Source organism: Bos javanicus, chromosome 10 (genome assembly GCF_032452875.1).
Source record: "Bos javanicus breed banteng chromosome 10, ARS-OSU_banteng_1.0, whole genome shotgun sequence".
Lineage (NCBI taxonomy): Eukaryota > Metazoa > Chordata > Mammalia > Artiodactyla > Bovidae > Bos > Bos javanicus.
In genome coordinates this window covers 87,193,658-87,205,320 of record NC_083877.1, presented here as the reverse complement: position 1 = coordinate 87,205,320, position 11,663 = coordinate 87,193,658, and positions in this window count along the sequence as shown.

The following is an 11,663-nucleotide window of genomic DNA, read 5'->3' as shown; positions in this document are numbered from 1 at the left end:
CCTTTTCTGGACACTTCATATAAGGAGAGTCATATGTGGCCTTTTGTGTCTGACTTCTTTCACTTAGCACAGTGTTATCAAGGTTCACTCATGTTGTATTATGAGTCAGTACTTCATCCCCTTTCGTGGCTGAATAATATTCCATCATACGGATGGAGCACCTTTTGTTTGTCCATTCATTAGTCAGTGGGCATCTAGATGGTCTCCACTCCTATTATTAATCATGCTGCTATGCACACGGGACACAGGTTCATAGGTTTTTAGTTCTTGAGTAAACAGCTAGGAGTAAAGCTGCTGGGTCATACGGTAACCTGTGATTAACCTTTTGAGGAACTGTCCAGCTCTTTTCCAGGGTGGCTTATACCACTTTACATTCCCACAGCAATTTGTGAGAGTTCCAATTTCTTCACATCCTTGCCTTACTCATTATTGCCTCTCTCTCTCTCTCTCTCTCTCTCTCTCTCTCTCTCTCTCTCTCTCTATATATATATATATATATATATATATTAATACGGTCTTCTTCATGGGTGTGAAGTAATGTATCATTGTGATTTTGACTTACATTTCCATAACGACTAATAATGTTGAGCATCTTTTCCTGGCTTGTTGGCCATTTGTATATTTTCTTTAGAGAAATGTGTACTCAAGTCCTTTGCCATTTTTTTTTAAAGTTGGGTTGTATGTCTTTTTGTTGTTTAGTTGTAAGAAAAACTTAAATATTCTGAATTTAGACCCTTATCTGATATATGAATTGCAAATATTTTCTCCTGCTTTGTGGGTTATCTCTTCATGTTCTTTATTTTGGAGGACAAAACTCTAAACTTTTGATGAAGCTCAGTTTATCTTTTTTCATCTTTTGCTCGCTTGTGCTTTTGGTGTCATATCTAAGGAACCATTGCCTAACAATGTCATGAAGATTTACACTTGTATTTTCTTCTAAGAGTTTTATGTTTCAGCTCTTACGTTTAGATTTTTGATCCATTTTGAGTTAATTTTTACATATGGTATATGGAGATCCAACTTTTTTTTTTTTAACATGTGGCTATCCAGTTGTGCCAGCACCATTTCGTGAAAACAGTTTGATTTTGTAATGCTAAGCCAAGCCTGCATCCCTAAAATAAATCATATAATTGGACACTACTTGCTAATTTTGTTTAGTATAGTTGTAAATATGTTCATGAGAAATATTAGTCTATAATTCTGCTTATTATAGCATACTAGTCACCCTTTGGTATTAAAATTATGAGTTGGAAATTGTCTCTTATTTTTCTATTATTTGGAAGTTTGTGTAAGATTATGGACATTTCTTTAAATATTTAGACAAAATTGCTAGTTTCAGTTACAGATTCAACTTCTTAAACAAACATAAAACATTTAGATTTTCTTTTTCCTCTTCAGTTGGTTGTGTTTTCCTAGAAATTTCATGTAGATTTTCAATTTATAGGCATGAAGTTCTTTGTAGTATCTACTTACGACACTGATAACTTATACCTTCTTTCTTCTTCTTTATTTTCTTCATCTGGCAGTTTCCCCTTGTTAGCAGTTATTAATAATATTGGTCTTCTCAAAGAACCCACCTCTGGATTTGTCGACTTCCTTTTACCTATTTTTCTGTTTCATTACTTTCTGCTAGTATTTTCATATCTTCAGTTTTTTCCTCCACTCTTCTATCTTTGGATTTAATGTACTATTATTTTTCTACTTTCTGAGATGGACACTTAGCTTGATTTTTAACCTTTATTATCTTTTATTATATGAAATTTTAAAGAAACAAATTTCCCTATAAGTACAGCTTTAGTTTTGTTCTTTAAATTTTTATACACATTTTATTGTTATTTAGCTCAAAATACTAATATTCATTGTAATTTCTTTTGAATTATTATTTAGAAATATATTGCTTGATTTCCAAATATGTGAGGGTTTTCTAGTTACCTTTATGTTATTGATTACTACCTCAATCCCACTTTGGTCAAAGAATGTATTTTGGACGGTTTTACCTTTTGGAACTTGTTAGAACTTACCAGCATGGTAAATGTCCCACAATTACTTAGCAAGAATACATACTCAGATAAGGTTGACTGTAGTATGGTATGTGTGTCAATTAGATTTAATTTATTACTCACGTAGTTGCAATCTCCTGCGTGTGCACTCAGTTGCTCAGTCATGGCTGATTTTTTGTGACCCCATGGACTGTAGCCCGCCAGGTGCCTCTCTCCCATCTTCTTTTTTTTTTTCACTCTTTATTCCATCAGTTCCCTATAGTTCTGTGATTGTGCTTTTAAAACTGAATTAAGTGCATCAAAATACAAAATTATTATATCTTCCTGATAGACTTATCTTTATGAACTGATCTTCTATCTTTAGTAATACTTCTTGACTTACATTTACCTTGACTGCTCTTTGTATGGCTACATCTCCTTTGGGTTAGTCTTTGCTGGGTGTATTTTTTCATTGCTTTGCTTTCAATCTTTGTCTTTACACTTAAAAGTGTCTCTCTTGAAAGCAGTATACAGTTAGGTTTTTAAAATGTTTTTCCACGTAGTAAGTAGTTTCTTTAAGACGATTCCAAATGATCTTCACCTCTTGTCATTCGAGCCCTTGTATAATCTCCTCCCCCTTGCGCGTGCACTGAGCCTGACACACCTCTAGTGAATTCTAATGACCAGCAGTCAGGAGTTATGTATGTGAAAACACATACACAGTTGTATGTTAGGAAAGAAGCATGGCTGTAATTTTTTTCCAGAATACCATTCAGTGGTCCCCACTTCTTGAATATTTTCCCCACTGAATGAAAAGCTGCCCTAATCATATACTCAACTCCTATTTCTGAACTGTTTTGTTTTGCTGATCTAAAGTATGACCACACTGTTTTAACTGCTGTAAAATTTACAAGTTTTAAAACATCTATGGAGTTAATCTCCCTCTATCACCATCCCTCTTTCTTATATATTCTTGCTTGTTTTTCCATATGAATCTGAGAATCAGCCTGTGTAAATCTTTTTCTTTTTAATCCTGTTGGTATTGCTATTGGGTATCACGTAGATTAAAAAGAGGTGACATCTTTATGATACTGACTGTTCCTACTCAAGAACATGGGATGTCTTTCCATTTATTCAGGTCTTGTTTTATGTCCCTCATTAGCATTTTAAAGTTTCCTATAAAGTAATGTTTCTTAAGTTTATTCCCAAGTATTTTATATCTTATGTTTTTGGCTATTATAAAATGACCTTTTCTTTCCTTAGAGAATGTAATTGGACATTGTTCATACAAAGGCTATTTACTGAAAATTAATTTTGTATCAATTTAATTTATTAAATTCTGATTTGTTTTTGGTTGGTCTTCCTTTAGTTCCTAAGTAAACAACCCAGGCATATCATCTACAAATTACAAGCCTGTCCTCTCTTCCTTTCTAATTTCTATACCTTTAACTTCTTTGGTCTAATTGTTTTGTCTAAGTCCTAGAGAACAATTTTAAATGATGGTAATGATTAGTAAATGTCTTTGTCTTATTTCTGACTTTAATGAAATTGGTTCTCTAATTCTCATTTAAGCATGATGCTGGCTTTGGGTTGAGATAAATATATTTTATCATATTAAGGAAACACTCAGTTAGTCTTAATATTAAATGAGCCTTGTTTTCCTGAAATAAGCCTCATTTTGTCATGGTGAACTACTCCTGGCTAGAGCCAGCTTGATTGGGTTCAAATTCTACCACCATTATTGGTAAGTTGAGCATTTATTAGGACATTTGATCTCTTTTTGACTCAGTTTTATTGTCTGTAAAGTACGGATGTTAAGAATATCCACTTCACTCACTATGTTGCTATGAAACTCAAATAACTATGGCAAGTTGAGCATTTTTTCAAGTGCTTAAGGGGCATTTGCATTTTTTTCTGTGAACTGTTCATACCCTTTCTGTATTTTTCCATAGGATCTCCTCTATTTTTAGAAGCTCTTTATAAATTAGAGGGGTTTCCCTAGTGGCTCTGGTAAAGAATCTGCCTGCAATGAGGAAGACCTGGTTCAATCCCTAGGTTGGGAAGATCCCCTGGAGAAGGGAACAGCTACCCAATCAAGAATTCTGGCCTGGAGAATTCCATGGACTGTATTGTCCATGGGATTGCAAAGAGTCAGACAGGACTGAGCGTCAGTTTAGCTATAAATTAGAGACTAGCCCTTAATCTTAATCAAGGAGAAGGCAATGGTAACCCACTCCAGTACTCTTGCCTGGACAATCCCATGGACGGAGGAGCCTAGTAGGCTGCAGTCCATGGGGTCGCACAGAGTTGGACACAACTGAAGTGACTTAGCAGTAGCAGCAGCCCTTAATCTGTGAAATAAATTGATGATGTTTTCCTAGTTATCACTTGTAGTTTATTTTACTTTGGTATATTTGAGATGCAAAAGGAATATTTTTGTTTTTGTTTTTTAGCATAGCCAAATATATCTCTGTTGTATCTAGATTTTTAAGTTATCCTTAGTCTGGAGGATACAGTAGCCCCAATTCTTCACCCTTTATCTGTATCCCCATGCTTTACCATGTGAATTTACAATTCCTTCCACCAGATGGGTGGAGAATATTTTCCTACTGGTCCAAGGAGACTGAAAGACATGTAGTGTTATTATGCAATAACTAATCAATACTGTTCGGAAAGTTTCCTCACTCCCAGGTTATAGAGCAGGGATGACAACTTTTAAAAAATATTTAAGTAAATATTTTAGAGTTTACAACCAGATATATTCATGTATTTTTCCTTCTCCTCATTAAACCCTTCAAAAGTGAAAAAAAAAAAAAATTCTTACTTAGCTTTCAACAGTCCAAAAATAGTCTCGCAGATTTGGACCGGCCTGTCTACTGAGAAATTCATCTTATTTTTTCCAGTATGTCTTAATATTGTACAACTGAATCTCTGATCAATTTCAAAATTATTCTGGCACATAGTATGAGAAATAGATCAATTTTCATTTTCATATGACTATTGAGTTATGCCAATACCTTTCATTTCTATAGTTCATCTTTCCTCCCCACTGACTTAAGGTACCACCTTTTATTTTCTTTTTTATTGTATAAAAAAATAAGTATAGTTGACTTACAAAATTATATTCCAGTGTACAGCACAGTGATTCAATATTTTTATAGATTATATTCCATTTAAAATTGTTACAAAATAAGGGCTACACTTTCCTGTTCTGAACAATATATCCTTGTTGCTTATCTATTCAATACATAGTAATTTGTATCTTTTAATCCCATCTGTTTTGAGCTCCTTCCCTCTTCTCTCTCTCCACTGGTATTAAATAGTTTGTTTTCTATATCTGTGAGTCTGTTTTGTTATATACATTTTTTTTAGATTCCACATATAAGTGATAACATTTCAATAAGTATAATATTTTCTAGGTCCATCCACATTGTTGCAAATGGCAGAATTTCATTCCTTTTTATGGCTGAATAATTTTCTTGTTGTTTTTCAGTTGGTTGGTCGTGTCTGACTCTTTGCAACCCCATGGACTACAGCACACCAGGCTTCCCTATTCTTCACTATCTCCCGGAGTTTGCTCAAACTCATGTCCATTGGCTCAGTGATGCCATCCAACCATCTCATCCTCTGTCGCCACCTTCTCCTCCCGCCTTCAATCTTTCGCAGCATCAGGGTCTTTTCCAATGAGTCAGTTCTTTGCATCAGATGGCCAAAGTATTGGAGCTTCAGCATCAGTCCTTCCAACAAGTATTCAGGGTTGATTTCCTTTAGGGTTGACTGGTTTGATCTCCTTGCAGTCCAGAGGACTTTCAAGAGTCTTCCTCAGGACCACAATTAGAAAGCATCAATTCTTAGGGTCCCAGCCTTCTTTATGGTCCAACTCTCACATCCATATATGACTACTAGAAAAACCATAGCTTTGACTATATAGACCTTTGCTGGCAAAGTGATGTCTCTGCTGTTTAATACTCTGTCTAGTTTTGTTCATAGCTTTTCCCCCAAGGCTTCCCTGATAGCTCAGTTGGTAAAGAATCCACCTGCAATGCAGGACATACCGGTTTGATTCCTGGGTCAGGAAGATCTGCTGGAGAAGGGAAAGGCTACCCACTTCAGTATTCTGGCCTGGAGGATTCCACAGACTGTATAGTCACAGGGTTGCAAAGAGTAGGACATGACTGAGTGACTTGCACTTTCACTTTCTTCCAAGGAGCAAGTGTCTTTTTACTTCATGGCTGCAGTCACCATTCACAGTGAGTTTGGAGCCCAAGAAAATAAAGTCTGTCACTGTTTCCATTTTTTTCCCCATCTATTTGCCATGAAGTGATGGGACCAGATGCCATGATCTTCCGTTTTTGAATGTTGAGTTTTAAGTTAGATTTTTCATTCTCCACTTTCACCTTCATCAACAGGCTCTTTAGTTCCTCTTCACTTTCTGCCGTAAGGGTGGTGTCATCTGCATATCTGAGCTTATTGAATCTCAAGATTCTCCTGGCAATCTTGATTCCAGCTTGTGCTCCATCCAGCCCAGCATTTTGCATGATGTACTCTGCATATAAGTTAAATAAGCAGGGTGACAATATATAGCCTTGATGTACTCCTTTCCCAATTTTGAACCAGTTCATTGTTCCATGTCGGTTCTAACTGCTGCTTCTTGACCTGTGTACAGGTTTCTCAGGAGGCAGGTAAGGTGATCTGCTAGTCCCATCTCTTTAAGAATTTTCCAGTTTGTTGTGATCCACACAGTCAAAGGCTTTAGTATAGGCTGAGCAATACTCCATTGTATACATAGAGAGAGCTACACATAGAGAGAGCTATAGATATAGACGGAGAAGGCAATGGCACCCCACTCCAGTACTCTTGCCTGGAAAATCCCATGGACGGAGGAGCCTGGTAGGCTGCAGTCCATGGGGTCCCTAAGAGTTGGACACGACTGAGTGACTTCACTTTCACTTTTCACTTTCATGCATTGGAGAAGGAAATGGCAACCCACTCCAGTGTTCTTGCCTGGAGAGTCCCAGGGACGGGGGAGTCTGGTAGGCTGCCGTCTATGGGGTCGCACAGAGTTGGACACGACTGAAGTGATGCAGCAGATAGATACAGATATGCAACACATCTTTATCCATTCATCTGCTGATGGATGCTTGGATTGCTTCCATATCTTGGCTATTGTAAATAATGCAAGTATCATTTCAAATTAGTATTTTGGGGTTTTATTTGTTTTCAATAAATACCCAGGAGTGGAACTGCTGAACCATATGGTAGTTGTATTTTTAGTTTTTAGAGGAACCTCCATACTGTTTTTTTCAATTGAGGCATTGTAGATGTACAATATTAAGTTGCAAGTGTATAGTACATTCACAATTTCTAAAGGTTATAATCCACTTATAGTTATTATAAAATATATTCCCCATGTTGTATAATATATCCTTGTAGCTTATTTATTTTATATAGAATACTTGGTATCTCTTCATCTCTTGTCCCTAACTTGCCCCTCCTCCTTTCTATCTCCCCACCGGTAACCACCAGTTGTTTTTTTAATAATTTTATATTTACTTTTGATTGTCCTGGCTCTGTCCCTGCATGCGGCTTTCCCCAGTTTGCAGCGAGTGGGAGATCCTCTCTAGTTCAGTGTGCGGGCTTCTCATTGTGGTGGCTTCCCTTGTTGCAGAGCATGGGCGCTTGGCTGCCTAGGCTTCAGTAGCTGTGGCGCACAGGCTTGGTTGCCCCACAGCATGTGGGATTTTCCTGGACCAGGGATCGAACCTGAGTCCTCTGCATTGGCAGATGGATTCTTGACCACTGGACTACCAGGGAAGTCCCAACCACTAGTTTGTTCTCTATTATCTGTGAGTCTTTCTTTTTCGTTATATTTACTTGATGTTATATTTTTTTAGTTCCACAAATATAGTATTTGTCTGTGACTTAGTTCACTTATCATAATTGCAAATAGAAAAATGTCACTCTTTTTTTATGACTGAGCAGTAGTAATAGTTCACTGTGTATATATACCACATCTTCTTTATCCATTTATCTACTGATAAACACTTAGGCTGCATCCTTATCTTGGCAATTATAAATAATTTACACTTTACTGGTATATTTACTACTATATTTGAATCCTTTTACCATCTTGTATACTTTTTATTTTTCTTAACTTTCTATTTTCTTGTTTTACCTTTTATCCATTATTAGTTTAAATGCTATATTCTTTATATTTATTCTTTTAATAGTTACTCCAAATATTTTAACATATCTACTTACTAAAGTCCCAAATTAATAAGACTCTTTAGTCCCCTCTTGAACAATTCAAGGGCAGTACGACATGTTACCTCTCATCAACTCCTTTCAAAAGTATATGCTTTTGTTACCTGGTGTTTTGAAGCCTCTCTTTGACTTCCTGAAATATATTTAAAACATGTTTAACATGTTTATATTTCATGCCAGTAAATATCTAGGTTGTTTGTGAGTATGATTCTCCTGTATACTGTTTCTGATGATTTGATCTCACGATATCTTATTTCCCTCTTGGGTTTGTGGTTTTTAAGTGTGAGCTACCCATAATCTTTGTGATTTTATCTGTGGAAATTCTTTTGGTACCTAGATTGGAGTTTCACTCTTCCAGAAGAGTGTGTGTTTGCTTCTGCCAGTCATCTGGGGTCACCACCTACCTTGGTCCACTGTAAATTAAATTCCTACTTGCAGTATTTTGGACCACCCAAGTAGTATAAATTTGGGCCAGAAACCTCTATAAGGGACAACTTGTTAAATATTTTTAGGTTAAATTAAAAGTCCTTCCTCCATCCAGGGCTAAGGCCAAGAAAGGTATGTTCCCTTGCTGTTATTTCTGCTTGGTGTATTTATTTGGTATTCACCCTTACACTGCAAGTGTAGCACTTCCAAGGTCCTCACTCTGGGAGATCTCAGATCTTTCTGCCTTGAGCAGGCCCTACTCTACCTCCTGCACTCATCAGAGTCATCAAGAAAGAGACTCAAGGAGACCAAGTCTCAGCAGACACCTGCAGGGTGGAAGATGGCTTCTGTTTTACTTGACTCCCAAGTTCTGAGCTTTCACATCCCTTTTGAGCTCTACAGAGTCTTTCGTTTCTTGCCTCTGCTCTGTGCATGTAGAAAGCTATTTTTGACCCTCAATGATAAAGCTAACCCCAAAAGTACTAGGTAAGTTAGCAGGATAAAAAATTAGCATATAAGAATCAACAGCCTTCATATATAAGAACAATAACCAAGTAGAAGACATAATGGCAGAGAGAACCCCACTTACTAGCAACAAAGATTAAATATGTAGGGAATAACCTTAACAAGAAGCACACTGAGCTATTCACGGAAAATTTTAAAGCCGTCCTTAAAAGGCACACAGATAGACTCGAAGAGTAGAAATACACCCCCTGTTCTTGGATAAGATGATTCAACATTGTAAAGATGTCAGTTTTCCCTAGTTAATAAATGTAACATGATATAAAAAATATCAACACATTATTTTTATGGCGTTACATGGGTTGATACTAAAGTTTATATAGAAAAACAAACATGTAAGATTAGGAAAACACTGAAAAATTATGACGGGACTAGCTCTCCCTGTGCTGTAAGTTTTCCATAATTGAAACAGTGTGGGACTGCGGACAAACAGACCAGTGGAACAGAAGAGAAAGTTCAGAAAGAGACACAGATGCATGCAGATCCCGGGCTGAACCCTTAACCAGAGAAAGAACGCTATTGGGAAAAGTGGTGAAATTCAAATGAAGTATGCTGCTTAGTTAATAGGGTTGTGTCGATGTTCATTCCCTGGTTTTGATACTCGTATCTTGCCTACGTAACATTAGAAACTGGGAGAAGGGCATACGTCAATTCTTTGTCCTATTCTTGCAATTTTCCTTCAGTCCCAAATTATTTAAAAATAAAACGTGTGTTTTTTAAGGTTTTGAATCCCGGACCCAAGAATATAGAGAAGACTGAATCACAGTAATGTGGCACACTAGAAAAAGGGCCACTGGCCACCACTGTTGGCCAGAAGCACTTAACTGGCTTTGCTTTACACAATTCCAAAGGGTTCAGCTCCCTTTATTTGCTTATAGCATGCTATCAGTAAGATGAAAATTACAGATCAGCACTTAAGTGTGGGCCAGATGTGTTGTTTCATCCTGTGGATGTTTTCTACAGCCTTGAAACTGCAAAGATTGTGAAGGCCCCTGATCTAAAAAGTGGGAAAGGATCAACACATTTACTGTCACTACTGAGAAATAAAGCCTCAAATGCATAACTGGTGGTTGACAGCAACGACTCTTACTGAGGAACAGTACTAGGAATTAAGACCATCACATTGTGCTTTAAATTCTACCAAGATAAAATTTAAGTTGACTCAAGTTGAATAACTTCGGACCGGTATCACCAACAGAACAAGTAAGGGAACTGGACAGCCATGGTATAAATTGGTATTTCCAATTAGGTTCAGTGTATGTCCTAAGTATGTCAGTAGCTCTTACAAATAGGGGGACCTGAATATATTTCCCAGAAGATTAATTAAGGAGGTGCAAAGCAGTTTGTATCTCAGTTCCAGTGCTTTGCTCACACAGTGGGCCCGTTGCTGCAGGGTTTCCATGACTGCACAGAGGACTATCACAGCTCTCCAAATCAACAAGCAAGCCCGTGTCCACAGAGCTTGCTTTTCTGTCTCCTGCCTACCATTCCCTGCTCCTCTGTATGCTTTATATGTCAGCCTTGCCAAAATACTTGCAGTGCTCTCTACCTTTGGATGGCCTCATCCTCTCTTAACACTTCCTTATCCTTCAAGATCTGTTACAGTATTTTTTTAATCGTCCCTCTGTTCATTTTGAGTTGAGTCACTTGCTCCTTGCTGCCAAAATACCTTAATATTCTTATCTCAAAGTCACTCCACATTGTAGTATTTGCTTTCCTTGTCTCTTTTTCAGAAGACCACGAACTTTGTAACAGCAGAAATGCCTTCCCTCTTTGCTCCCAGCAGAATGGTTGGCATACAATGTGTTCTATACACATCTATGGGGCTTCCCAGGTGGGCCTTAGTGGTAAAGAACCCACCTGCCAATGCAGGAGACGTAAGAGACAAGGGTTCGATCCCTGGGTCAGGAAGATCCCCTGGAAGAGGGCATGGCAACCCACTCCTGTATTCTTGCTGGAGAATCCCGTGGACAAAGGAGCCTGGTGGGCTATAGTCCATAGGGTTGCAGAGTCAGACATGACTGAAGCGACTCAGCAGGCAGCAGGCAGGAATACACATCTACTGATTGAAAGGACATGTATGAAGGCCAAGACTTTAAAGACAGCTATTTGACCAGCAGTTCCATAAGGTTAGCAAGATGTTACAGTCCCCCACTGCCTTTAACAACTCAAAGCTGTGCTCTCCTGGCTTAGGGATCAGTTTCGCTCTGGCACACACGGGACAGTACCTTTTTATAGCCATTGGTTTGTTAGGTTTTATTGACTTGTGCTTCTGTCACTTTCAAAAACAAAAGTAGGTCAGTGTAGGAGGTGCCACAGAAGCTGGCTGTCTTCTTTCAGGGTCATAAGCACAGAGATTAGACCAGCTCGTGTACAGTTGCTCTCACAGAGGAACAGCCCACCAGAAGCAACACATAAGTGAAGTAAAGGAATCTCACCAGACACCCAGCCCTGGGCCCAGAGGCACAAAGT